General features: G+C 36.7%; 1 protein-coding gene and 2 long non-coding RNA genes across 4 annotated transcripts in view; 2 read left to right on the top strand and 1 right to left on the bottom strand.

Moving 5' to 3' along the window:
• The window catches only part of LOC134675193 (octopamine receptor beta-2R-like), a 257,371-nt gene that overhangs the window by 94,066 nt on the left and 136,106 nt on the right, over positions 1 to 27,199 (bottom strand). The gene's annotated exons all lie outside the window — the stretch shown is intronic.
• LOC134675089 (uncharacterized) lies at positions 6,015 to 7,210 on the top strand. Its single transcript, XR_010099692.1, has 2 exons — positions 6,015 to 6,626; positions 6,776 to 7,210. It is a non-coding gene; the product is annotated as an uncharacterized LOC134675089 (long non-coding RNA).
• Positions 9,534 to 10,986, top strand: LOC134675105 (uncharacterized). The gene is made up of 2 exons (XR_010099695.1): positions 9,534 to 10,210; positions 10,289 to 10,986. It is a non-coding gene; the product is annotated as an uncharacterized LOC134675105 (long non-coding RNA).

Genomic DNA, 27,199 nt, shown 5'->3' with positions numbered 1-27,199 from the left:
ACTACACAAGATCTACAGGAGTCGAGGGCCTTGTCCAAGCAGTTGTTGCAGGATAGGGAGGAGAGCGAACTACAGTTCAAGAAATTGGTCGACACAAACTCAGATTTAAGACGGGACCTGGCAGACAATGATGTGCAGTTGACTGATGCCCGTGGTGAAGTGGACCGTTTGCAAGAGGCAGTAGACTCATTCAATCAGTGCGCTTCTACGCATGAAGTGGCCTTAACCCGCATCACACATTTGGAAGAGGAACTGGGTGCGGCTAATGATGAACTTAATTTGTTTAGGAGAGAGCGGGAGCACTATGATGCTTCGGAACTACAAAATGTGTACCAAGAGTTGGCAAGCGGTGAAACTCAAATTAGTAAGGACTCTAGATATTTAGTATATTTTAATAGTAGCAATAAGTTAAAAAAGTATATCAAGATTAATAGGTATATTAGGAGAACCCAGAAGCTTATCAAAGGCCAGGCATGCATTAAAAAATATAGTAAATTAAAACATGCATTATCGGTTATGAAAAATAGGGTTCAAAATTGTCATTTGGAGCTTGAAACCAAGGAATCAAATTTCCAGAAGTTACATGCCGATATAAATAGGTTAAAAGATGAGCTTCTGGTAATAACCACCATGTATGAAACCACCAAAAAACAAGTTGAGGAGCACATCAAGGCTTTTAATAAATTGCTGCAAGAAAATCAAAATTTAGAGGAGCGATGCAAGTCATTACTTAATGGAAATATTTGTAATTGTGGCCAAATGCCACCAGCAAAAGTTGTTGAAGCCGATGTGGCCCTCAACACTTCTAGGCCAGCTGTACCAGTAGTCACACAGCCCCCTAGAGCAGTCAGTAAGACTGTTGTTTTTTCAGATCAGATTGGGCTAGGAATGGGCCCATTATTAAGCTACAGATTAGAGCAGAAAGTCTCAAATTACTGTTATCAAAACATTACTTTGTCTCACTTGTGTGACCTTATTTCAAAGGGATGTTATGATAGCAGTACTACACTTGTAATTTTATTAGGAAATAGCCTTAATGTAGATAAGCCTAGCATAGATAAGTTGATGTCCACTTTAAGTATTATTGAAAAATCTGGTGTGGGGAAAATCATTTTATGTGCACTGCCTTATGCAGAGAATATGTCTTATGACTATAATAGTAAAGTAGCACACTACAATTCTTTGATGTACCATGCCATATCTGTCAATAAAAAGTACCATTTCTTTGACTTAAATAAATTCATTGAGCGCTTCATGCTAGCTCCAAGGAAGGTATTTCTGCCAAAGAAATATTTTGTATACCTAGTGGATTTATTGGCCTATAATATTGAGCCAAATAGATTTAGCAGTGTTATAGCTAATTCTCAGTCAGCTGACAAAGTCAAGGACCCCATGCCAAATTTAAACTGGATTGTAAGACAGCGGAAAAACGCCTGAGTATGAATATTATTCACCAGAATATTCAGGGTTTTTCCAGCAAAGAATTAGAAATAGGTTTATTTTTAGATAATAATAATGTTGAAGTTATGTGTATCACTGAACATTGGCTGAAAGATGGGCAGTTTTTATTTAATTTTGTTAACTTTAAATTAGTCAGTTTTTTTGCTAGACAGTCTGCTGTTCATGGTGGTTCCCTGATAATTGTTAAAAATTGCATGAAATCTAAAGAGCGTAAAGATATTGTAAATTATTCCATAGAAAGAATTATCGAAATTTCCTGTGTAGAATTAGAAAAATATATTATTGTATGTGTTTACAGACCACCATCAGCTGACTTCAGCACATTTGAAACTACAATGGAAAGTGTGCTGAAATTAGTATGTAAGGGTCAAAAACATGTTATAGTCTGTGGAGATTTTAATGTTAACTTGCTCGAGTCCTCTAGTAACACTGTTAAAATGCTGTGTTTGTTTAAATCATTCAATTTATTTAACTTGTTTCTTGAACCTACTCGGGTAGGGGTAACTAGTGCAACATGTCTGGATAATATATTTTGTAATTGTGAATGTATAGATAAGCAAATATTTAACTGTTTTTATTCTGATCATAGCGGTCAAAGGGCTGTTTTCTTAAGCGATATTCGTGATACTCCACAAACAATAACATATAGACCCATTACTAAGTAGTCGCTTGGAATTATTCAAAAATGAAATTCAAAAAAGTCTTTGTAGGTTACCATTTTCACATTACAACTGTAATAATTTGTATGAAGATGTTTTTAACGTAATTCTTTATCATTTTAATCAAAATTTCAGTATGAAAACTATTAGTGGGTCAAAAACTAGAACAAAGTTTAGTGAATGGGCTACTGCAGGCATTTATAAAAGTAGAAAAAGGCTTTATGAACTTTATAGTGAGAGAGAGCTGAACAAAAATACAGATTTCCTGGACTATGTGAGGAACTACTCAAAAATCTTCAAGAGAGTGTGTTTAACAGCCAAAGCAAACTATACAAGTTCTAAACTGAAAGTGTCGGACAACAAAGTGAAGACAACATGGAATATTATAAATAAGGAAGCTGGTAAATGTAAATCACGCGATTGTCAAGTCAACATTGTCTCGGATAAACAACAGACCATGTCAAACAACGATGTTGCCTCGGCATTCGAAGATTATTTTTCTAAAATAGCTATTAATACCACGAAATGTCTACATTCATCTTCGTCTCGAGCTCATTCCTTACTTTGTGCTAATGTTAAGAAATGTAATATTAACTTTGAGTTTAGTCTAGTAGATTCAGCAATTATTGTTAAAACATTCAAGTCACTCAATTTAAAGAAAACGGAAGACTTATGGGGAACATCCGTTAGAGTCATTAGTCATGTCTTGGACGTAATAGCGCCTTACTTAGCCGTAATTTATAATATTTCAATTTCACAAGGAGTCTTTCCAGATCTTATGAAATATAGCAAAGTCATACCTCTTTTTAAATCGGGTGATTCGAGTGATATGGCTAATTACCGTCCAATATCAATACTTCCTGTACTAAGTAAAGTTTTTGAAAAGTTAATGTTAAATGATCTACTGGGTCACTTCAACAGACATACTTTACTCACAAGCAATCAGCTTGGTTTCACAAAGGGCCGTTCCACGACCGATGCTGCTTCGGTACTTATTAAACATATTTATGATATTTGGGAAAATTCTTGTGATGCAATTGGCATATTTTGTGATCTTTCTAAAGCATTTGATTGTGTGGATCATGGAACGCTCATTTTGAAATTAGAACACTATGGTCTGTCAGTAAATGCCCTAAACTTTATGTCTTCTTACCTTAGCAACAGAACACAAACAGTTGTTGTAAACAAAACCCGGTCTAGCGGTACTGTAGTCCAATTAGGAGTGCCACAAGGTTCTATTTTGGGTCCATTCCTGTTTTTGGTTTATATAAATGATTTGCCATCTGTAGTAGAAAATCTTTGTGAAATTGTTCTTTTTGCTGATGACACATCATTACTTTTTAAGGTTGATCGTAAATCTACCGATTACAGTGTAATTAACAGCACACTCGTTAATGTACTAAACTGGTTTACTATGAACAATTTGCTTCTTAATGCTAAGAAAACTAAATGCATTCGATTTTCTTTGCCGAATGTTAAACCAGTCGATACTAAGATACTTTTGAATAATGAATGCTTAGAGATGGTAGATAAAGCACTGTTTCTTGGTTTAACATTGGACAAAAATCTACAATGGAGTCCTCATATAAGAACATTAGCAAACAAATTAAGTTCGGCCGCTTACGCTGTGAGGAGAATTAGACAATTGACTAATGTTGAGACAGCTCGCCTTGTTTATTATAGTTATTTTCATAGTGTAATGTCATATGGTATTCTGGTTTGGGGCAAAGCAGCTGACATACAGACTATATTTGTCTTACAAAAGAGAGCCATTCGTTCTATATATAATTTAAGGGTGCGTGAATCATTAAGAGAACTTTTTAAAGAAATTAATATTTTAACTGTAGCTTCCCAATACATATATGATAGTATTATTTATGTTGTTAAGAATCTAGACTCCTTCACTAAGAATTCTGATGTCCATAACTATAATACTAGAAATAAAAATAAGCTTGCTATCAGAAAGTTTCGTGTTCGTAAAGTACAGAAGTCATTCGTTGGGCAATGCATTCATTTTTATAACAAGTTACCTGAGGATGCTTTAAGATTACCCTTTCCAGCTCTTAAGAATTACTTAAAAAAGTCATTGATGTTGAAGGCTTATTACAGAGTCGAGGACTACTTGACAGACAAACATGCATGGTCCAAACCAGAAACTGTAATAACGACAAGTAGCAATTAAAAACATTGTATTATGTGTAGAGTTAAAGGTGACTCAGCTCAGGTAAGAAAGCACATCAAATTGTATGAAAGCATCTCATAACAATCAGTTAGATTCATATAATATGTATTCTCATTTCTTCTATTGATTTTATTTTCTTTTCCTTTTGTAAGATTTGATTTGTTTTCTGAAAGAGCTACGTATTTGTGATTTCATGTGCATATATGTTTATTTTTTATATCAAATTCTATAAAGTTATGTACTCACTGAGTATAATTGCATGAATTCTATAGTAATTTAAATTGTATTAATTACTCGTAATGCATGTTAATTATAAGATGTAATAATGTTTTGAAAAGATGTGTCCCGCCGAGTTTGTTGCCGGTCCCATATTGGGATACCCTCCTCCAATTGAGGGGGGATTTAAATCTTCTCGGGGCAGAGGTGTACGGTTGGAGCCGGTAAAGGTTTATTTGACGTTCATAAGCGCATTGTAATATGCCTACTTGAATAACTATTTTTTATCTTTATCTTTATCTTTAATACTTGTGCGAGTAAGTTTGAGTGAAATGAACGCGCGAATGACAGACAACTGATATAATTCCAATATCATTATAATATCGGTTTGATGTTAGTGCAGGTTTGAATTGGATGGATTCATATTGACATCACAGGTTCTAGCACTATACTCGTAACAACTACTAGATCATTTTGACGTTTTAATGAAGTGATTAATATTTGAATACCAGTAGGGCTAATATGGTCGGCTCTTTATGATTTGTCACCATGCATGTCACATTCTAACAAATAAATAAGTGCAAAAGTGACGCATTGCATGACAGGTGATGTTCGACATTAAAACCGTATTTCGTTAATTGATTTCCTACATTTAAACATTGACATATAAAAATAAGATGATTTTTCGATTTGTATTTGTACCAAAAACACTTATTTTATATAATAATAAAGAACCAGCAAGATATATGTGTTCAATTCAGCATACATATACATAAATCCACTTGAAGTGATAAAAATGCGATCTTAATACCGCTGCAGACCTAGTTAGAATCGTACAAAATTATCCAAGATTTGCAAACTCAAGTTGAAATTGAAATCGACTCCTTTAATTAACGTGTTACTACCCTTATCTTTACCTACATGTGTGACAGAGACGGATGTTATCGAGTCGAGTTAAGAGCTCTCAAACGAGAGCTCTTCTGCAGAGATTGGTTCGGGATGAAGAGCGCTTCGGCAAAGGGTGTTCCCACTTAGGATGGTATTACTTACATGCCTAGGTCTTATATGGCGGGATAGCATTGTGATTTAACTGATATGAACTTATTTATTTAAACTTTATTACACAAAGATGTAATATGTATAAATGACGGACTATCCATAAAGGTCAAGGAATTTAATTTCAGTTCCATTTCGTACCTTTGTCACAGTGACAATAGTATGTGGTCCTTAGCGACTTTTATATTGATTGTCACTGTGCCAAGGTACGAAAAAGTACGGTTAGTCAAGAAAGTGGTCTACCACTTTTCGACTCTGTCAATCAGATGATAGAGTCGAAAAGTGGTAGACCACTTTCTTGGCTGACTACTTAAATTAAATTATTTGACTGTATCTAAGACATCCAGAACTAAATGTTACAGGAACTTTTGATTTTAGTAAACTCGATGCCGTCGCTTCGACAGAAACGGTGTAACAATAAAATTTTAACTCTGCATTTTTTCAATACTGTTTTGTACGTGACCCGTCTTCGTTTGATACCCTTACCGCCATCTAGCGAGCCCAGTCGATAACAACATGGTCCGGGTTGCTAGATTAAAAATAATTTCGGTGCCTTCCTACATTTTTGTTTATTTTTTTAATCGAAAGGGGTTTGTAAATTAAAATTGTCTTCATATATTGTTTTTTCTTTCTATTTAATATTAGTCCAAATAAAGTAAAGAAGAAAGGTAATGTTTTCTTTTCAAAGTCACCTAGGATCGCACGAATCCAGTTCGGGCTGTGGCAACTCTGCCATTTGACTTGTCATTATTCTTCCTGTCAAAATGAAGATCGTGGACCGTTTTCTTTTGCGGTGTTTCGCCGTATGAAAGCCGTTTAATGGCTATAATACATCCCATCGGGAGACATCTCCTTTTTAAGTGAGTATTTTGGTGATTTTTGCGACGGGTTTTGTGCATAAGATTCCATTTAATAGCGTGGTGAATTTTATTTCACAGTCCCGGATTTTTATCCTATATGGAAGTCGTGTGAGACGATGGTGTGTTGGTGGAGGCCTCATCGAGTCGACATGCTGGTCAATCCCGGCCACGTATGCCGCTTCTCCTCGATGGGTAAGTTAATTACTTGTTTTTGAATTCGTAATCCTTACGCCCATGCGGGGGTCCGCTCTTTAAATCATGAACCGATTTTTCTCCTTTATTTAGGTTCCAGCTTGTCAAAAGTCTGTGAACCCTGTCTTACTACCTGTAACTCGTTACAGGGCCTACCACTTAGTCTACAGTTTGGCTGTAAGGCAGCCCCCAGCCAGCTTGGTGTACCGGCGGTCGGGGCCTGTTCGCTATTACTACAACTACCATGGATGCAGAGGCACTGCGACATGAGTCTCCATTAGTGTGTCGGCAGTGGTACCTTCCTTCTAATGTCACTACTTAAAAGGTCAGAGACAACCAATTTATTATATTCTCCAAGGCGCCCAACTTACTTTAAATAATTTTCCTTATTTTTTATACCACGTACCCAGAGTGCCCAACCATAAGAAATGTAGCCGCCAAACCCACATTTGCTCTCATATTTTTAGTTAAGTCTGTAGTAAGCTAGCCGAGGCTATTTAATATATTATAATGTCATAAGTTAACATTTGACACTTCTAAACTTAGATATTTGTCGTTTAGTCAAATAAATGTATTATAAGTAATGTACTAGTTTCCTTTATTCCATTTTAATTAGCCCCCTAAAATAATAATGGTTACAGTGTCACCCATCGCGGGGCTTTTCTTTTGGCGAGCACCCTTTAGTCACATATAAGTTAGCTAAAGGAACTTATGGTTGGACATCCTGTTTGCTTTATTGTACCTACTTTTGTTTACTGCAATATTCAAAATAATTACTATTTAATTGTGGTTAGGACAGCCACATGTTGTCAATTATCTACTTATATACTTATGTTGTATTGTAAAGGAGTTGTAGTCTAATTACTTATTCATTTGCTGGTATTTAAACTCCAGATGTTATTAACTTAAAGCAATTTTAGACAATTGTCATAAACACAATTTATTTTATAGATGTATTTCCTTAGTATCTCTTAATGTTAAAAGTTTTACTTCATAAAAGACGTTGTAGTTTACCGGATAGCAGACACACTATGTTTTGACTATTGTATTTTTTTGTGATTTATATCATGTTTTACCGGAGAGTCACTCACAAAAGATTAAACCCTTACCGGGTAGTGAGGTACTTAAGTGCTTAAACTTTAATTTATTTTTCACTTTCAATTTTTTTTTTGGTGACTAGTTTTCAAACAAAAGTTTATAATTTACTGGAGGGTTAGTAGTAAAGTGTTAAAAATTTAATACCTAATTTCCATTGTTTTTTTTATATACTTGATGTGAAGGATTAGTTACTGGTAATTGTACTACTATGGTAATCTTGTTTGGAAGGATGGACCGTATTATAAATTTATTACATAATGTAAAGGGAGCAAATTTGGAGGTTATAGTGAAGTACAGTCAGCAGGAGTTTACATTTATTAAATTTATTACGGGATGTTTGGAGTTGAAGTTTAAAATAAATAAAATTAATATTAAATAGTTTCTTGACGTGGTTGGGTACAGTCAGTCACAATTATTGTTGTTGACTTACGTTTTTTTTTTAAATAACTTACCGATATTCAAATAGCGGTTTACCTTTAAGGTCGAATCTTATTGTAGTAGTTTTCACAATTGTTTCGTACGGGAGTTATGTTTATTACCTACTTTTCCTTATCTATTGTCTCGACTTAAATCGAGTTTTTTCCTTATTGTTGTTATTTTAGGTGAAGTAAATATTTACTTATTAGTTAACTATCGGTGATTGCGCGTTTTTTTTGTTGATGTTCGGTAGGAGTTTTTTTTTATGGTTGCGTGCAGGAGTTTTGTTTACGTATTACTTTCTTCCGATCGTGTCTGAGCAAACGTAACTCAGGCACGTGGTTTGTTTGTTTTTGGGGGGCGAAGAGGACGATTTAAAGACTCTTCGCGTGTTTTACCGGGGTGCTGGCGTTTTAAACCAGCATTCCAATCGGCACTGGCTGGTCGGGTTTTGGCGGATTTTAAACCGTCAAGCTCTTAATAGCAGTGCCGTCTTCTTTTGTTAACGCTTTGCGGTATGACTTAAATCATATGCGTGAACGTTAATGTTGATGTTAAGGGGTTGTTATGTGGTACACGCCTTAAAGCGTCGTCCGCAAACATCGGATTTTTGTGTGTCAGACTGACAGACTTGCATTGCTTGAAATGGAGCCTGTACAGTCGACTTCCTTGTGTGTCTCGTGTTGTTTCGAACGTTACCGTCTGCCTGTCGTTCAGACACAGCTGGTCAACGTATCGTTGTGTTGCGTTTTGTCTCGTTTCCGCGTCCAGACCTGTGTCGACTTAAGGCACGGCCTGATAAATGCGCGTTACTTGAATGGTGTAAAGTAGCAGTCACCGATCTTAGTTAGTTAAATTTTACCTGGCTATAGGCCGTCTATCCACAGTGAGTGTTGGCAGTGCAGGGCGAAATCCCTGATTTCGCACTGCAGGGCCAGTGTTCCTGTGAGGAGTGTCGACTGGTAGCTCAGTGGCTCTTTAGCCGAGCTATCGGACACTGCCCTTAACTCATATGGGTAATTGACTGTACTCAGTCCTTACCACAGATTATTGATTAATCTGTTACCTTACGCACATTCCGCCATATAATTTGGACGTGCAACCCGCGACCCAGGCCACGTAGCCAAGATGCTGATCGCTTACGCTCCGTAGCGATCGAAACGCAACTGTCACTGTCGCACTAATATGGAAGAGTGATAGAGAGACATATTGCTTTTCGTTGTCGAAGCGATAGCGATTGTAACCTTGGCTAGGCCGGCAGGTCGCTCGCTGCGCCGCCAAGATATACAGCGATGCAGTGCGTAGGTAGGGAGCTTTGCAGCTTCGCTTATTAGCGTTAGTTTCGTTAGGTTAATATACGCTTAGGGTATCATAGTGTATATTACGGTACAGTAATATTATAGTTTGTAGGTGGTAACTTGTGCACAGCTCGGCTGTGCTTATTTTTTTTATTATAGTTTAATGCGTGGGTTCGAATTGGGTGGTCGTTGCTTTCCTTTATGCCTTTGGCGTCGATTTTTTTATGGGACTTCGTCTAGAAAATAAGAGGGTGGTTTTGCGAGCTGGGGGCCAGCTCAAAATTTTGCCGTAGTCAAAATTTTCTTCGGGTAGGGGAGCACTGTAACAATAAAATTTTAACTCTGCATTTTTTCAATACTGTTTTGTACGTGACCCGTCTTCGTTTGATACCCTTACCGCCATCTAGCGAGCCCAGTCGATAACAACATGGTCCGGGTTGCTAGATTAAAAATAATTTCGGTGCCTTCCTACATTTTTGTTTATTTTTTTAATCGAAAGGGGTTTGTAAATTAAAATTGTCTTCATATATTGTTTTTTCTTTCTATTTAATATTAGTCCAAATAAAGTAAAGAAGAAAGGTAATGTTTTCTTTTCAAAGTCACCTAGGATCGCACGAATCCAGTTCGGGCTGTGGCAACTCTGCCATTTGACTTGTCATTATTCTTCCTGTCAAAATGAAGATCGTGGACCGTTTTCTTTTGCGGTGTTTCGCCGTATGAAAGCCGTTTAATGGCTATAATACATCCCATCGGGAGACATCTCCTTTTTAAGTGAGTATTTTGGTGATTTTTGCGACGGGTTTTGTGCATAAGATTCCATTTAATAGCGTGGTGAATTTTATTTCACAGTCCCGGATTTTTATCCTATATGGAAGTCGTGTGAGACGATGGTGTGTTGGTGGAGGCCTCATCGAGTCGACATGCTGGTCAATCCCGGCCACGTATGCCGCTTCTCCTCGATGGGTAAGTTAATTACTTGTTTTTGAATTCGTAATCCTTACGCCCATGCGGGGGTCCGCTCTTTAAATCATGAACCGATTTTTCTCCTTTATTTAGGTTCCAGCTTGTCAAAAGTCTGTGAACCCTGTCTTACTACCTGTAACTCGTTACAGGGCCTACCACTTAGTCTACAGTTTGGCTGTAAGGCAGCCCCCAGCCAGCTTGGTGTACCGGCGGTCGGGGCCTGTTCGCTATTACTACAACTACCATGGATGCAGAGGCACTGCGACATGAGTCTCCATTAGTGTGTCGGCAGTGGTACCTTCCTTCTAATGTCACTACTTAAAAGGTCAGAGACAACCAATTTATTATATTCTCCAAGGCGCCCAACTTACTTTAAATAATTTTCCTTATTTTTTATACCACGTACCCAGAGTGCCCAACCATAAGAAATGTAGCCGCCAAACCCACATTTGCTCTCATATTTTTAGTTAAGTCTGTAGTAAGCTAGCCGAGGCTATTTAATATATTATAATGTCATAAGTTAACATTTGACACTTCTAAACTTAGATATTTGTCGTTTAGTCAAATAAATGTATTATAAGTAATGTACTAGTTTCCTTTATTCCATTTTAATTAGCCCCCTAAAATAATAATGGTTACAACGGCTTTGGGCAGAAGCATGGCGGTGTTAGTGTTAGGTGTCGGAATCGTCGCGCCACATAAGTATATAAGTAATCTATTTTAAGTAGTCTGTGCGGAAAGAGAAGAGTCGTGGGATTTGAGGGCGCGCCAGTGCTATTTTATGGATTTTGCTATGCTGACAACACTGGTCACGTGATTATAGTACGACACTAAAGGTCATGATACTTGAATCCCTTTTGTTCCGGTTTTTTACCACGGCTTACTAAACGGAGCCTGGTGGTGTTGTCGGCTCGTCAACTCAATCCTCTGATTTAGCGCAGGCACTAGTTTTCTTTTTTAGTATCTCAGATACTAAAAAGTGACTGCGATTGACAAAACTGCTAAAACTAGTTAAGAATCTGCCCAATACAACTGTAATTTTAGTACCAAACAAGATAGAGTCTCATTTATGTACTGCCTAATCTGTGCAGTCCAACAGTTATTAAAACCGGGTAGATCGGGTAGAAATTGGGCAATAGAACTGTAATTTTATCTGGGATATATTTCACCCATTGTAAACTTGACTTGTAATGTATGTGTATGTGTACATTATTAATAATAAATATGAATATGAATAAAAATAGTGCGTAAGTAGGTAGGCCTTATTGGGATATGTCCGGTTCTCTCATCTCACGATCGTCGCCGAAAAGTCACTGCTAAATATGAAATATAATTTCGTAACTAACAGAACCTACAAATAAAGAAATATTTTATTAGAAAAAGTTTTATTCAGAACCTTGTAAACGAACGCGTTAGACCCGTCTATAATGTGAGTTAATATGTATTCAAAACGCGAAAGTTTAAAATATTATCTTGTAAACGAACTTACAAATAAAGAAATATTTTATTAGAAAAAGTTTCATTCTTTGTAATCGAAGTCTGAATTAAAATATTCAATGTCACTTATGTTTGAGCTAGCTTCGAAACAACCAGGGACACTCATAGAACTATCTTCATCTGAACTGGATGTGCTTGAATCCGGCACGTAGATTACGAATTCTTGCATATCACCTACTTAGCGGTCTTTTATTCGAGATACCGTAGGTACTTTTACACAATCCTGAAAAAGAAATTACATATAAATATGCATAAAATGGCAAGTATCAAGACTATTTGTCAGTTATTTTAAAGATCATGAATGACCTGCATATTTATGAAAATTAATATATTTTAAATGAATATACTTACCGATTATGTACCGGAGACAAGTTACTTAGGGGGCTTATTAAATAGGTAATTATTTAATATTAAATACAACATAAATACCCGCGAATAGCGGAAACACGTTCCGCGACTTTTTGTAAGTCGATAGTCGGCTTTTAGCCGTTTTCTTCCTGCTGACAAAACCGAACAATGTTAAATATAATTTTCCTTGTGGTTTTATGTACGGTTTTATCGTGTTTTGAAAATATTTTATACATAAAACTTGCGGTTTTTGTTAATAAAAATATACATTGACAGAAGTTTGTTTACTTTTTACAAGACAGGTGTCAAAGGTTTGATTGCCATATAAAATTTAAAATGTTAGTTCCCGTTTCTGCCACGACTCTTCTCTTTCCGCACAGACTCTAGTAGATTACTAAGCTTATTTCAGAAGTCACCCTGTATTTGATAAAGGATTTAGAGAGACGTCTAAGAAATATTACCACAGTCTGAAGATCTCTTGATACCTATATTTGTTCTTTTCCAAAGTAGAGATGTCTCAAGAGGTTGTGTTCTTAGAAATAAACGAATTATAAAACTGGCAAGATTGCGTTGTAGCTAAATACTTCAGTGAAGTTAAGACATACTTAATAAAAATATTTTTATCGGGTCACTCACGTCGTTATGGTCGAATTTTGCTCAACATGTTTCGATCCGTTACGAGCATACACGACAGGAAATTGGCCGTTATAATTTTATACAGTTTAATAGAACCACCTGCATTTGATATTAATTTATTCTCTTAAATGTATTAAAATCAGCGCCCGTATTGAGCGTTCAACTTTCTATGTTAGGGGATAAAACTTTAGCATGAAGACAAATTGCATTTCCCAGCTGTTTAAGTAGATGAAAACTTATTTTTGTACCGAAACTTAAGTCTTAAATATGTTAAATACATGTCTTAAAATATAGTATTTAATAATCAATTTTATACTTGCCCAATATCACACTAGGGGCCCGATTCGGATTATGAAATAGACATCTATTAGACATATTTTAGACATCACCAAAATACGAGAACGATATGTTTAAGATCTAGCCTGTCAAATTTGACATTTGCGCGATTCTGGAGATACTCTTGAACGATTTCTACAGGATATGACTTAGAGATCTAATTCACATCTAATAGATATCTTACTCTATCTAATATATAAGTGATATTGGTTGCCCGAATTGCGCTACAAAAGAGAATTAGTTGATATCTATAAACTATTTAACGTATCTAGAATGGATCTAGTACGTGTCGTCTCTTGTGAATATCTTGAAGTTCGAATACTGCAGTAGATATCGCTGTTTTATAAAGTCAATTTGGATTCCAAAATAAATGAGTGTGAAGTTGTCAAGTGTTGTATTTCAATACAAATAGTAGTAAGTGAAATTCAGTAGTGAGTAAACACAAGGTTCCTACATAAAACGTGTCAAAATTCTAACCACATCCACACGTCCCCAAGGCATAACCAACTCTTGACCCGAATTTCCCTCAAACCGTCCCATTTCGTTTTCGCCAAAACTCATTACATGTAACTCCGCGTCCTTAGCATTCCTCATGTGACGTCTGTGACTCATGAAAAAAGTCTTAAGCGCCAAGATATTTCAATCAACTTATACACTTTTTGCAATTGTGTTTAAAAAGGCATATGTGACGATATTTTTCAATGAAGTTACGTGATTTTGAAGGAACTTGTAATATAGGTGTAGTGTCAAATGCTTACGAAGCAAAAGCGAGTTACAGGCTTGGTTTAGTATTCAAAGTGTTAAGACATCGAATTCTTATTGCAATTAATATTTTCAAAGAAAGTGTTTACAAATAAATCCATCAACATTGTAAAAGTACAAAACTAAAGTTTCGAAATCGTGACTATAGTTTAAGGAACAAAAATGGCGACTTAAAACTTGAGTCTCTAAAATACTTATTTAAAATATTGTAACGAGTCTTCCATTGAACTTAGATCCAATAATACTCGACATGTTTATCCTTTATAAAACATCGTTATCGTCAACGAAAACAACAACATAACGTACTTTATTGCCCATCACGTGAGTGACCCGATACAAATATTATCTATGGGTGAGTGACTCGATACAAAATATATCTATAGATGAGTGACCCGTGTTAACAGTAAAATATTTAAACGCAGGTTTTTACCATGCGTAGGTCACATTATAGTGGTTTTCTCCTCTTTGGTCATTAAGAATACATCGCTGGACGTGACAAATTATTCCCAGGACAGCATTTTATAATAAATTTAATGCCCGTAATGTTTTCGGTCAAATTATGCGAGCTTTGTGTGTAACCATGGTAAAGTTAAGTGATTTCAGTGGGGTTTCACATTAAACCTTTTGTTTATGTTGGCTTTAAAAGTTTGGGAGTAGTTCGGTAGGGATTTTAGGTGGGTCGGTGATCATCATCATTTATTAGACTTATATCGACCGGGACATGTACCGTAACTACCTTTTGTATTGTTTTGGATTACAGAGGCTATATTTCTGTATGCTTTTGACTGAGCACTCTTTATTTGCCACCTTTCGGCTCGATTCGGGAAATGAATTAGAGACTCACTAGATCGGATAGTAAAGATATGTGACGTTCCACTGCAAAAGGTACCTTATAGCGGCCGGCGCTTACGTCGCATAGCACCGCAATAATATTTGAGCGGCGTTAATAATAGCGTAAGCTTCAACCGCCATAAGGTACCTTTACCCGTGGGACGTCACATATCTTAACTATATCGTATCTAGTTAATCTCTAATTCATTTCCCGAATCGCGCCGTTTGAAATTAAATAAAAAAACATGAGATCATAAATTATTTTCGCAACCACACATCGTTAAAATGTAAATAGAATACGAAACATGAACGAAATGACAAATGATCCCCTGTGGAATAGACGTAAATTAAAATCCTTTGAAGGTACGTACCTACATGGTTACTGAAGACGCGTAATAATGTTGGTACCTAACAGATAAAGACGAGTGGTATAATAAGGATAGCTGATCTAAAAACATTTTGTTCCTCACAAATAAGAAAGTACTGTTACACACAAGATTTATTTATATTTTATTTAATCTTTATCGCACAGAAGAAAATATAATCATACAAAAGGCGGACTTAATGTTATGAGGCATTCTTTACCAATGGCTATGGTAATGCTAGTTATACCCGGGTAAACTTAAGTTTAATCAACCTTCAAACATTACCCGTAACATTTACACGATTGTTGGAAAGTCATACAGATTGTTAAAGATTCTACAATTTCTGCATCATTTTCTATAAATCGAATTGCAGGCATATCAGAGGCATTCTATATTATTTACTAGTCTCTGGCCAAAGGGAATGAAATTGCATCGCTGATGGCTTTAAAAGCCAATCGAATTGAGAAGTCGCGTCGAGTGTAGATTGGTTTGAAATTGAAACTTGTTTACTTGTATGTCTAAGGATTGATTGCTTGAACATGTCACATAAATACATAAATACATAATACATGTTGAAGACGAAAGATCAGAGGGGTAGGGGTCGCCTCTCGCCTACTAGAAAGATGGGTAAGACGAATGTGGACCCTATTTTCCTCTCTGGATATTAATATAATGGGTTATTTATTGATAAAAACAAAGAAAGGAATAAACAAACATAATAAAACTTAAAAAACTAAAGATAAAAAATTTGCCCTAGGTCGCCGTCAACGGGCAAGGTGCCCAGAAGGCTGGCCGTATTTCCCCGCTGTATAGCGATGCTAATACGCTGGGCGAAATAGTGGCCTCTAACATAATTTTTAATATAATTGAAAAATGTGTTGACACGTTCTGAAGTATTTTGACCATAATAGCTATGCCCCTTTGGTTGTTATATTAAGATTTTTTTATTATAAAAAAGTTATTAGAAGCAAAAAACTTTAATTACCTACATATTTCTATATGCTTAAAAATCTCTTCTAATAATTAAAAACTATAACAAAATCAAACTAAACTAAAAAATCTAACTATCGTGGTTGATATATATCAAATTGTGTAAAAATATTTTCAAAACAGCGCTTAAGAGTGACATTCCATTTCCAACTGCAGCTGCAATACTGTTCATTTTAGGAAATTGACAATGACAGCGACGCGTTTCCATAGTAAAATGAACAGTATTGCAGCTGCAGTTGGAAATGGAATGTCACTTTTAGACGCCGAGGCTCCAAAAAACGCTAGTGTGTGGTGGCCCTTAATGTGACTACCTTCAAAACATTCGGCCGCCGACAGATATAAAAATAAAAATAAGACAAATGCTTCACATCTCCCTTACTTATCAAGTCTCCCAGTACCCTCTTTAATTAAACATAGAAACATTTATTTATACCTAAACAGTAACAGAAGGGAGCTAAAACACTGACAAACAAAAACCGTCCTTATAAACAACCAGTTACGGTTTAGAATTGAACGATAATTGGGCCAAGTTGATTGCTGTGAAACCGCGATCATATGTTAGGTACTTGCAACTAATGGGCCATTGTTTTATGTTACATACATACAATTAGTATGTATTTACATGTGGCACATACTTGTTAGGTATTGCCATTGTTTATATTGTCTTTGGGTGCCGAGATAATCACCAATTAAATACAACTATGTAAATGCAATATATCGTAAAGAACATATATACATTTTTTAAGAAGAACACAAATTAAGTCAAAATCAAAATTTTCTTCGGTGTAGGTATTTGGGGAGAGGTTCGGTCCGGGTCATACTTAATGCAGAAGCGTGATAGGCACCTTTGCGTCTGGATAAGCGCAGGGCCAGTTGTTAGGCTAGGATTTTTTTGTGACTTTGTTCAGTAAATTTTAGCTTATTTTAATTTATTCTAGTGTTAGTGTCTACTTTCTACTGTCATCTTTTAGGGCCACCCCGCACTAGCGTCTTCCGAAGGTCGGCGTCTAAGTCAACTCTACGGCTGCTGCTCGACGCGACTTTGGTGCAACTGCGTGGTGACGCCATTTTCTATAGCGCTGACTAAACGCCGACGCTCAAAAGACGCTAGTGTGGGCTCGTAAGGTGGGGTAAGACTATCACCGGGGTAAAACTATCACTTGTATTCATCATACTGTTTGACTTCATCATCATCATCATCTCAGCCATAAGACGTCCACTTGACTGCTGAACATAGGCCTCCCCCTTGGACCTGCATACGTGCCGGTACTGTTTGACTTGCCCTGAGCAAAATAAACTAGCTAAAATAGTCTTACCCCCTTACCTTACATTCTTTACGACTGTGTGTCTGACTGCACCTACCTACATATGATACGATTACCGCCCATATTTGGACAGAGATTAGACAAACAAATGGGGCACAGCTATAATAATGGCGCGGTTGTGTAGTTAATGTGTGATTAGAGGCAGGATTATTTCACGGTCGATGGAACTGACGAGCTTGAGTTACCACGCTTAAGCCGACTTGCACCATTCTACTAACCCGGGGTAAAGCGGTTAAACCTGGAGTTACCAGTGGTTACCAGTACAATTTGGCACTGGGTTAACGGTTTAACCGCTTAACCCCGTGTTATTGGGATGGTGCAAGTGGGCCTTAGAGAGGATAGGGGACGATCTATTCTCCATACAAACGTAGTAAACAGTTTCCTACCTGGATATTGACATTATGGAAAATATTTTTACATAATTTGACGTATTTTAATCAAAACTATGTCCGAGAGTTAGAACTTTTTCGATTTTTTATTAATTATAAAGGTTAGGAGCATTTTTTTATATAGCCTATTTTGTGTCCCACTGCTGGGCAAAGGCCTCCTCCCCTTTCTTCCCCCACTCATCACGGTTTGGTGCATATTCCCGCCAGTCGCTGCAAAAAGCGTCAAGGTCATCCCGCCATCTCTTTTTTAGGAGCATTTAAAAAAATATTTTTTTGTGCCATATTTTTACAATAATGTGGAAGCGCTGGTGGCCTAGTGGTACGAGCATGCGACTTTCAATCCGGTGGTTGCGGGTTTCAAACCCCGGCTCTTACCAATGAGTTTTTCAGAACCGAAATATCATTTGATATTTACCAGTTGCTTTTCGGTGAAGGAAAACATCGTAAGAAAACCGGACGAATCCCAACAAAGCCTAGTTTCCCCTCTGGGTTGGAAGCTCAGATGGCAGTCGCTTTCGTAATAACTAACGCAAATTCTTGGGATGAGTTGCCAAGCGGACCCCAGGCTCCCATGAGCCGTAGGAAAATGCTGGGAAAACGCGAGGAAGGTGAATGAATGTTAATCATCAGCATTCTATACAAACAAATTCACGGGCAAAAGCTAGTTTATTATAATAACAGTAAGATTTATACGATTGCTTTTAATTTCGGGCCTTTTCACGGCTATTGTCAGAAATTAAAAGCTCTTTAGACGTTTCACAATTCTGGCGGCATCTTCATTTCGTTTGCCTCGGAATCCAAAGATGCCTCGGCGGAGATTATTAAATGTGCAGAGACGAGGCTTGAATAAAAATGGGGATGCGGGAATGTATATTTATATGACGATATGTGTAGGTATATATAAAAACGGGGACCTTAGAACAATTAACGTTATCTTGGAGGGTAAGGAAAGCACTATATGTAGCACCAGGTGCTATAATAAGCACATTACGTAACTACTTCAAAAATTTTATAGTACATAATCCCTTTAAAATGTACTCGTGCGAATACTAATAAGTAATTCGCAACTGGTGTCGATTCGGCCGTGTTTTAAAATTCGTCACCCGTTGGGAATTTCCTATTTTTCGCATTTGTATCGTGAATAACTATTGTGCCTAGCTGTTCATAAATGCTTAAGGCACTGGTCCCACCGCGAGCTAGTAAGCTATGAGCTATCGGCTATAAACACGAACAAAAGATAAGCACTCCCGTGTAAATAAAAGAGACACGGCGATATTTATAGTTACTCGCCCAGCGGTGAGCTATAAATATCGCTTATCTTTTGTTCGTGTTTATAGCCGATAGCTCATAGCTTACTAGCTCGCGGTGGGACCACTGCTTATGTAAGACGACAAAGTAAGAAGAAAATAATCATATTTTTTGACATTTATGGCAGTCATGGAGTCGGCAGTAATATCACGCTGCAATATTGTCCAGTGACGAGATGTCAAATTTTATTGACAGAGCGTTAGCCGAAGGTCTGAAGGTCTGCGTTTTAGCTTGGGCAAAAATCCCAATAATACTTACCTTCTTATGTCCGGATCCTCTTTGCAGGTCGCATTTCTGAGCCGATTCACGTGAAATTTTGTGAGCAGGTTCGATAGTTAGGTGGAATTTTTTGTCCCTTTATTTTTTGGAAATTGTTCAAAATGGCGGAAACTGGCATTAAGGATTAAGTGCCAATACGGTCTGTGGTGTCCACTTGCTTTGTAATTATAATCATTTATTTATTTACAGACTGCAATGGTCCATACATGGCTGCATGGAGGTATGGTAATAACTCTTACAAAACCTCTTATGTCCTAACATAATCTATATTAACTATTACTCCTGAAATAATTTGTTCCTTAAGTAATTACCAGCTGTCAATACCAAATTGCCATCTTTAATTAAATAAAACGACCCTCGAAGCATAAAGCAAAAACCCAAAGGGAATTTCTAAACGTCCAGCCCCTTTGCAAAGTTCTGGGTGAATGGCTGCATACCTCCGCCCGAGACAAAAGGGCCCAAAATGGCGACCTACCATTTGACAGATCGTTTTCCGGCGTAATTAAAACGTGTGAAAAGGGGACACTCCACTTCTATGGCAGTTTGTTAGGGGAGTGTGACTTTTGTGAGTTGTTGGTAGTTAAAAACAAAGCATTAGAACGTTAACATTATTAAGGATACTTTAACCCTCAAATGCATATTTAATTTAATCCTACGCATTATTAGGTATACCGGGTGTGTCCTGTAATACGAGCAATAAATAAAACTGTAGGTAGGCTGTTCTCCTCAAACTGACCAACATTTGTTCAGCGACTTTTATAAATAATGAAGATTTTAGTCTTTTTACATTTTAAAAAGAGACATCTAGCGAGCAATTCAGCAACTAATTCAAAGCATGTACAGTTTAGTCGGAGATTTTATTCTCAACATCGATTGTATTAACAAAATAGTTGCAAAATAATCCGAGAGAATAAAAATAACAGTCCATTCATCGCCACCGAAAGCCGATACGTTAATCACATTTATAATAAAAGCGGTGTTAATAAATAACATGACATTTAACAGCGGACGAGGTTTTTCTCGTCTATTTGGGGGTTGGCGGCAAGCCAAGCGCGCGGTGTCGCGAATATGCGATACTTTAATATTATAATACGTACGTAAGTACATTGTTTATAATATAGTTCATTGACAATGAGGCAGAAATAACACAGATTAAGTGATGCTTACGCTTAAACATCGTAATGGTAGATTGTAGATTGATTGGATGAAAGGTATACTTTAATCCATATTTATTGGATACTTGAATACTACTAATGGGATACTTTGTCCGCCAATAGTCCGAGGCTAAAATGATGCCTTTCACCCGAGTTTATCTATCGAATTCGCACCTTTGGCATGCTTTAATATAAATTTTCGCTATTTTTACACTAGAAACTTTGTATTCCAATCCCTGCGTATTTAGATTTAAAACCCAACGTGAGCATTACATACATACCAAAACCGACTTAGTTTTACTCACACTATACTAATAGTCCAGCTCACAACAATTTGTCCATGTGTCACATCCAGTCCCAACCATAACCAGCATAACTGGACCTTCGTACCAATACAAGCTAGACCTAACCAGAGTTCATACTACACTGGATTGGTTGCATAGTTCAGTTTATCTACCTACTATCGACTCCGGAAGTTCCAATTTGTATCCCGTATCTCGTAAAGTCATCGGTGTGACAGATTACTCGCTTATTTATATTTAGGTTTGGTTTATTACTTAATATTCGCAAATTATCTCATATTATCTGCAAATAAATTAAAAAAGAACGACAATCTTGATATAATAAAAGGGCATGATTTACCTCAAAGCGTCTGGTTGACATAACTGGTGACCAAAGAGCTGGCGGCTACTTTGCACAACGTATCCGCATTGCGATACAGCGAGGAAATGCCGCCAGCTCCTTGGTACAATGCCTCAGGGGCCTACTCGTATTTTAGATTTAAGCTAGTTATTAATTTCCTTTTAGTAACTGTATAATTATCAAATTGATGGTGTAGATCGCTGGTAGCCTAGTGGTAACAGTGTGCAACTTTCAAAATTTCAGAACTTGTGATGTATTTACCGACCTACGATATATCAATCGATATTTACCTGAGTTGTGAGCTCAGATAACAGTCGGTTCTGTACAAACTACTTATTGTAATTCTTGGGATAAGTTGCCAAGCGAACCCTAAGCCATGTCATGAGCCGTGGTAAAATAAAAGGAAGAAGATAGAAAAAGAAGATAGATTGAGAAGACACATTTCAAATTGCATTTAACATATTATTATAGATCAATAATTGAAGGCAACAATTGGCGAGAGATCGCACAGGACCGAGAAAAGTAGCGCTGTCTTGTGTTGGAGGCCAAAACTCATTTTGGGTCGCTGAGCCAACGCAGTATAAGTAATAGTTATAATATACCGGGTGTGGCCTGTAACACGTGCAAATAATTAAAACATAGATTGTACTCCTCAATTTTTTTTAAAATTATGAAGTATTTATACTCCCTATTTTTCATACAAAATAAATATTATCTTCAATGAACGCCATCGCCACGCCATATCATTGTGATTGACGTTGCTTGACACGCCTTAAACATAACAAAATTCGCAATACATTGCGTCTTAGAATAAACTTTGAAGTGTATTCAAAATCAAACCACAAGTTATTTTTAAAAGTCGCTGAACAATGGTTGGTCAGTATGAGGAGTACAGCCTACAATTTAAATTTTTGATCATATTACAGGCCACACCCGGTATAATACATGTCGACATAGGTACCTAATGGTTATCACATAACATTGATATTCATTAAGCTTCTCATCGCATCAGTAAAGCGTCTCGTGTATATCTTAATCGTATAATCATGGTAATGTACTGTATAATATCACGAATGAATGAATACTTAAGGTTGCCGCGCACTTGTTAACTTTAAGGGGCCCACTGATTAACAGTCCGCCGGACGGTATCGGCCTGTCAGTTGTTCGGAACTGTCAAAATTTTGTTCAAACTGACAGGCTGATACCGTCCGGCGGACTATTAATCAGTGGGCCCCTTTACAGATTAAATAAGCTTGAAACGCACCATATTTTTTTTATAATACCTACATACATACATAATTATAATCACGCCTACTTCCCGGACGGGTAGGCAGAGACCACGGATTTCCACTTGCTACGATCCTGACATACCTTTTTTGCTTCCTTCAGTTTCATAACATTCCTCATACACGCATTCCTCATAATACAATCATGTATTTTAAGTATATGAGTGAACATATAGGTAAGTAAGTTTATTGATTGATCATCACTGTCAGTGAGGTATAACTTAGGTGTCAACTGACAAAACAACTTTATTTTATAACAATAAAGTGACCACAATAAGTGCCACAGGAATGTTGACACGGTGCTCATAAGTATGCATTACAATTTAATTTGATCATAAAATAGTATAAATTAAATGAAATGGATCAAAAAAAAAACAATACTAAATTGTTGCCATGTATGCATTTTACGTCAAAAATATGAGATTTACGTAGTGGCGCCCTCAATCATTTTCTACAATTTGTTGTCGCACTATAATGAGCCAGCGACGATCGTGCTCGTGGTACGTGAGCGTTAACCTTTAAAAAACCATTAGAGTACCATATCTCATTGTTTTATTAATTATGGATGGTCAGTTAGTGTCATCAATACTACTAACACGGATAAATTGCCGGACGCAATTCTTTTATTGCAAAGTAATGTAAATATTGTTGGTTTTGATTTATGTATAAGTATTATTATATTAATTACAGTTAGGCATATTATAAATTGATATATTAATAAACAGGAATACAATCATTTTAATTAATATTACTTATTTACTCACTACTTACTCCGCTGACTCAGCGACCCAAAATGAGTCTTGGCCTCCGACACAAGACAGCTCGTCTTTATTCTTTTTCTTTCTTGTTAATTATGTTTTACAAATTTCGCGCAGTCTGAAGGGCGTACTCTGGAGTACCAAGAGGCCTAAAACCGTCTGGACGCCCTAGGTACCGCTGGAGAGACGAAGTGCAGAAAGACCTACGCGAACTCGGCGCTGTGGACTGGACAGAAACGGCTTTGGACAGAGTAGCATGGCGGTCTTTGTTGTCGGAGGCCATAGATCCACTTCGGGTCGTTGTGCCACAACAGTTAGTAGGTATTACAAATTTGTAAGTAAGTATGTAGGTAAGTAAAGACGGGACAGAGAAGACGTAAAGGTAATATCAAAAATTTAATATACGAGTACAGTACAGTTTAATGATAAAGACATCATTACATAATATACAGTGTGGAAAGATAAGTCGGGCCCTGGAGGGAAACTACCTTAAATACTTAAGCTGGCTCATTTTACTTAAAGGAGACATTTTTTTTTATTTTTAAAAAGAAACAAGTTAATGATAACATTTCTCCAAGAAACATTAGGTCTTGCTCTCGTCTGTCGTACAAAATGTCCATAAAATCTAATATTTAGTACTCAAGATTTTTTTAGACAAGCAAAATTGAAGAAAAAAAGAAAAAATCTTTGAATGCAGTTTTGTTTCTTTTTAAAAATAAAGGAATGTCTCCTTTAAGTAAAATGAGCCAGCTTAAGGATTTAAGGTAGTTTCCCTCCAGGGCCCGACTTATCTTTCCACCCTGTATAATCGTACCTAAATAAAATGAAATTTCATTTTGACCCAATAATTGTATTTTATTTCTAACGTAAAAATGTCGCTGGTATTAATATAATTTGCGTGGGTAGCCATTATCTTTGTCGGGTGTGACAAACTGTAATCGCGCTTATAAAAATATGCGAGTAGCTATTTTCAGCCAATTACTGTCAGATTATTGACCGACGTTTTCCTACTACCGAAAATCATACAGATTTTGATAAACAGATAAAATAAGAATAATAATTCGGTATCGTCTTGGGTCGTCCCATTCGTTTTTCGTCAAATTCTTTTTAAATTAGTCCTATTCTGCTTTCGTCACGCATTCTACATTGAAAGCCACCGACGATTGTGACGAATGTAGAATGGGTGACGAAAGCAGAATAGGACTAATTTAAGAACTTGACGAAAAACGAATGGGACGACCCAAGACGATACAACCTATATACGTCCCACTGCTGGAGGCCTCCTCTATGCGCGAGAGAGCTTAGCCTATCGTCCCCACGCTAGCCTAATGCGGATTGGGGGATGATAAATAGATAACCATTATGAATTTTTGTCTGATTGTTAAAAACAGTTGAATATAGGTACTATCGCCCACACTTAACAACATGGACAGACACATGGACAGACAGACACACACACAGGCGATGGACAGTTGTGTTGCTGTTTGTACGTCGTTACGTGAATCCTCAACGTAACTTAGGGCCCGATTCGGATTTTGAAACAGACATCTATTAGACATCTTTTAGACATCACCAAGATACGATAACGATATGTTTAAGATCTAACCTGTCAAATTTGACATTTGCGCGATTCTGGAGATACTCTTGAACGATTTCCACAGGATATGACTTAGAGATTCAATTCACATCTAATAGATATCTTACTCTATCTAACGTAAAAGTGACATTGGTTGCCCGAATTACGCTGCAAAAGAAAACTAGTTGATATCTAAACTATAACGTATCTAGAATGGATCTAGTACGTGTCGTCTCTTGTGAATATCTTGAAGTTCGAATACGGCAGTTAGAGACTCCGTTGCCGTGCCGTTAAGATAGAAAAATCTTACGGTAGATGCCGCTATTTGCCTCGCTAAGGGTGTAAATAAAAAAGAAAAATTCACACGCTTTCACTTACCTTTGGTAGCTCAGTTACTTCATTATGTCTATTTTGGTCCGCGACTTTTTTTTTCAGACTTATAATTTTACTTGCCTTTGCCTTAATAATAGAAAAATATACCAATCAAATAACTTTTTGTTTGTGAGTAAATCTCTAAAATGCAAGCCTAGTAGCATCATTAGGGCAGAGAGCGTCACGCGAAGGGCGTCGGAAATTGCCTTGACCTTTGCGGCCAGGAAACATAAAGTAGACTGTATATATAGGTATAAATAGTTATTTGTTTACTATGGTCTCACCTATTATGTGAGCCGAAAGAAATTATGTGGTGTGTGTGAAAGAATGTGCATTATGTGGTGTGTGTGAAAGCTGGCGGGATACCGCTCTGGACCGATCAAAAGGGCGTGCTCTTGTGTTGGAGGCCAAGACTCATTTTGGGTCACCGCACCAACAAAGTAAGTAGTAGTGTTTACTATGATATAACTATATCTTATTTGTAGGTTTTTTTACTTTTTAGGTACTTTTAGTTAATTAGTTTAATTATTTTTTTTGTCTATATTATTTTGCTTATATTTATATTTAAGTTTAATTTTTAATTAGTTTTATGTTTAGATTATGTACTGTATTTTTAACTGTTTGCCTAATAAATTACACAATGATATAACAGTAGTTAGGTACAATATATATTTTACACAATTATGTAACCGATCATGGCCCCTGTGGGGAAAACTCCGAAATCATAATAGTTATTTACGATACAAGTGCGAAAAATAGGAAATTCGAAACGAGTGGCGATAAATTGAAACACGACCGAAGGGAGTGTTTTAAATCGACACGAGTTGCGAATTACCTATTCGCACGTGTATCGTACAATGTTTTACAGTAGTACATATATTATGGCCCTTTAAACTTTTGACATCGCACGAAAAGTGCTATTTTACGCACTAGTGCGGGAAAATAGGACCATATGTACTGTAAAAGTTATTTAAAATATTTACTAGGAAACACTAAAATTTCTTTAATTTTAGGATCGAAATAACTTTTGATTGAGACTATAAAACTACATAAAATTTACCTAAAATTTTGATGAAAATATGCTTTAAAAATGGTGGTTAAATTGAACTGGAGTACACAGCTACTATGAGTTTTTTTAATATCCCTAGTGGTCAGCAGGTAAATAAAAGCGTAAACCAATTTCGGATGTGATGTTTATTAAAAAACGTGTTTACATTTTGAGGCGAAAACTCCATTGTTCTATACGTCCTCTCTGACCGCGTTATTTTCAGGGTTCTCTATAGACTATACATAAAATAACTGGGAGACTCAGCTTTGCTCGGAAAACATATAAACACTCAAAGATTGCGCGTATTCCTAGAAATTAAGACCTCGCTAGATCGATTACCCGCCCCCGAAAACCCCCATGTAGCAGATTTCATCGAAATCGTTTCCAAGATCCCAAAAAAAAAAAAACAAGAATTGCCCGCTTAAAGGTATTAAATTAGATAAACAATTTTATTCTGTCGTTTTATGATCTGTAGACTCAAATCATTATTACTCAATTATCTTTAACCGACTTCAATTCCGAGCCCTTAACTTTTGGGTATGTCCACAGGAAAGACCTGGACATGGTTTTGAGTTTGACCCTACTATTTCGCACAAGTATTTTCATAACGGTTAATGTGCGCCCGCATCCAATAGTTTTCTCTGATTGCGATCTAGAAAATTACTTGGCTGGCCTTCCCACGCTGTGCCTTCCGGACTCCGGACCCAGCAGGTCTAATGATAATTGGACGTAGTTACGCGAAAACGTTCCAACCCACAAGTCACTCGAAAATGAGTTACCATAACCAGGGTACTATTTTTGACATATTACATCATGTGCACACAAAGATGCTAGTATTTTTAGGTTAGTTTCATCAATAAAGTTTGACCCAAATGTTCCAACCCACCATTATACC

This window comes from Cydia fagiglandana, chromosome 21 (genome assembly GCF_963556715.1).
Source record: "Cydia fagiglandana chromosome 21, ilCydFagi1.1, whole genome shotgun sequence".
Classification (NCBI taxonomy): Eukaryota; Metazoa; Arthropoda; class Insecta; order Lepidoptera; family Tortricidae; genus Cydia; species Cydia fagiglandana.
Note: the sequence above shows the minus strand (reverse complement) of the source record. Positions and strands in the feature narration are given on the sequence as shown.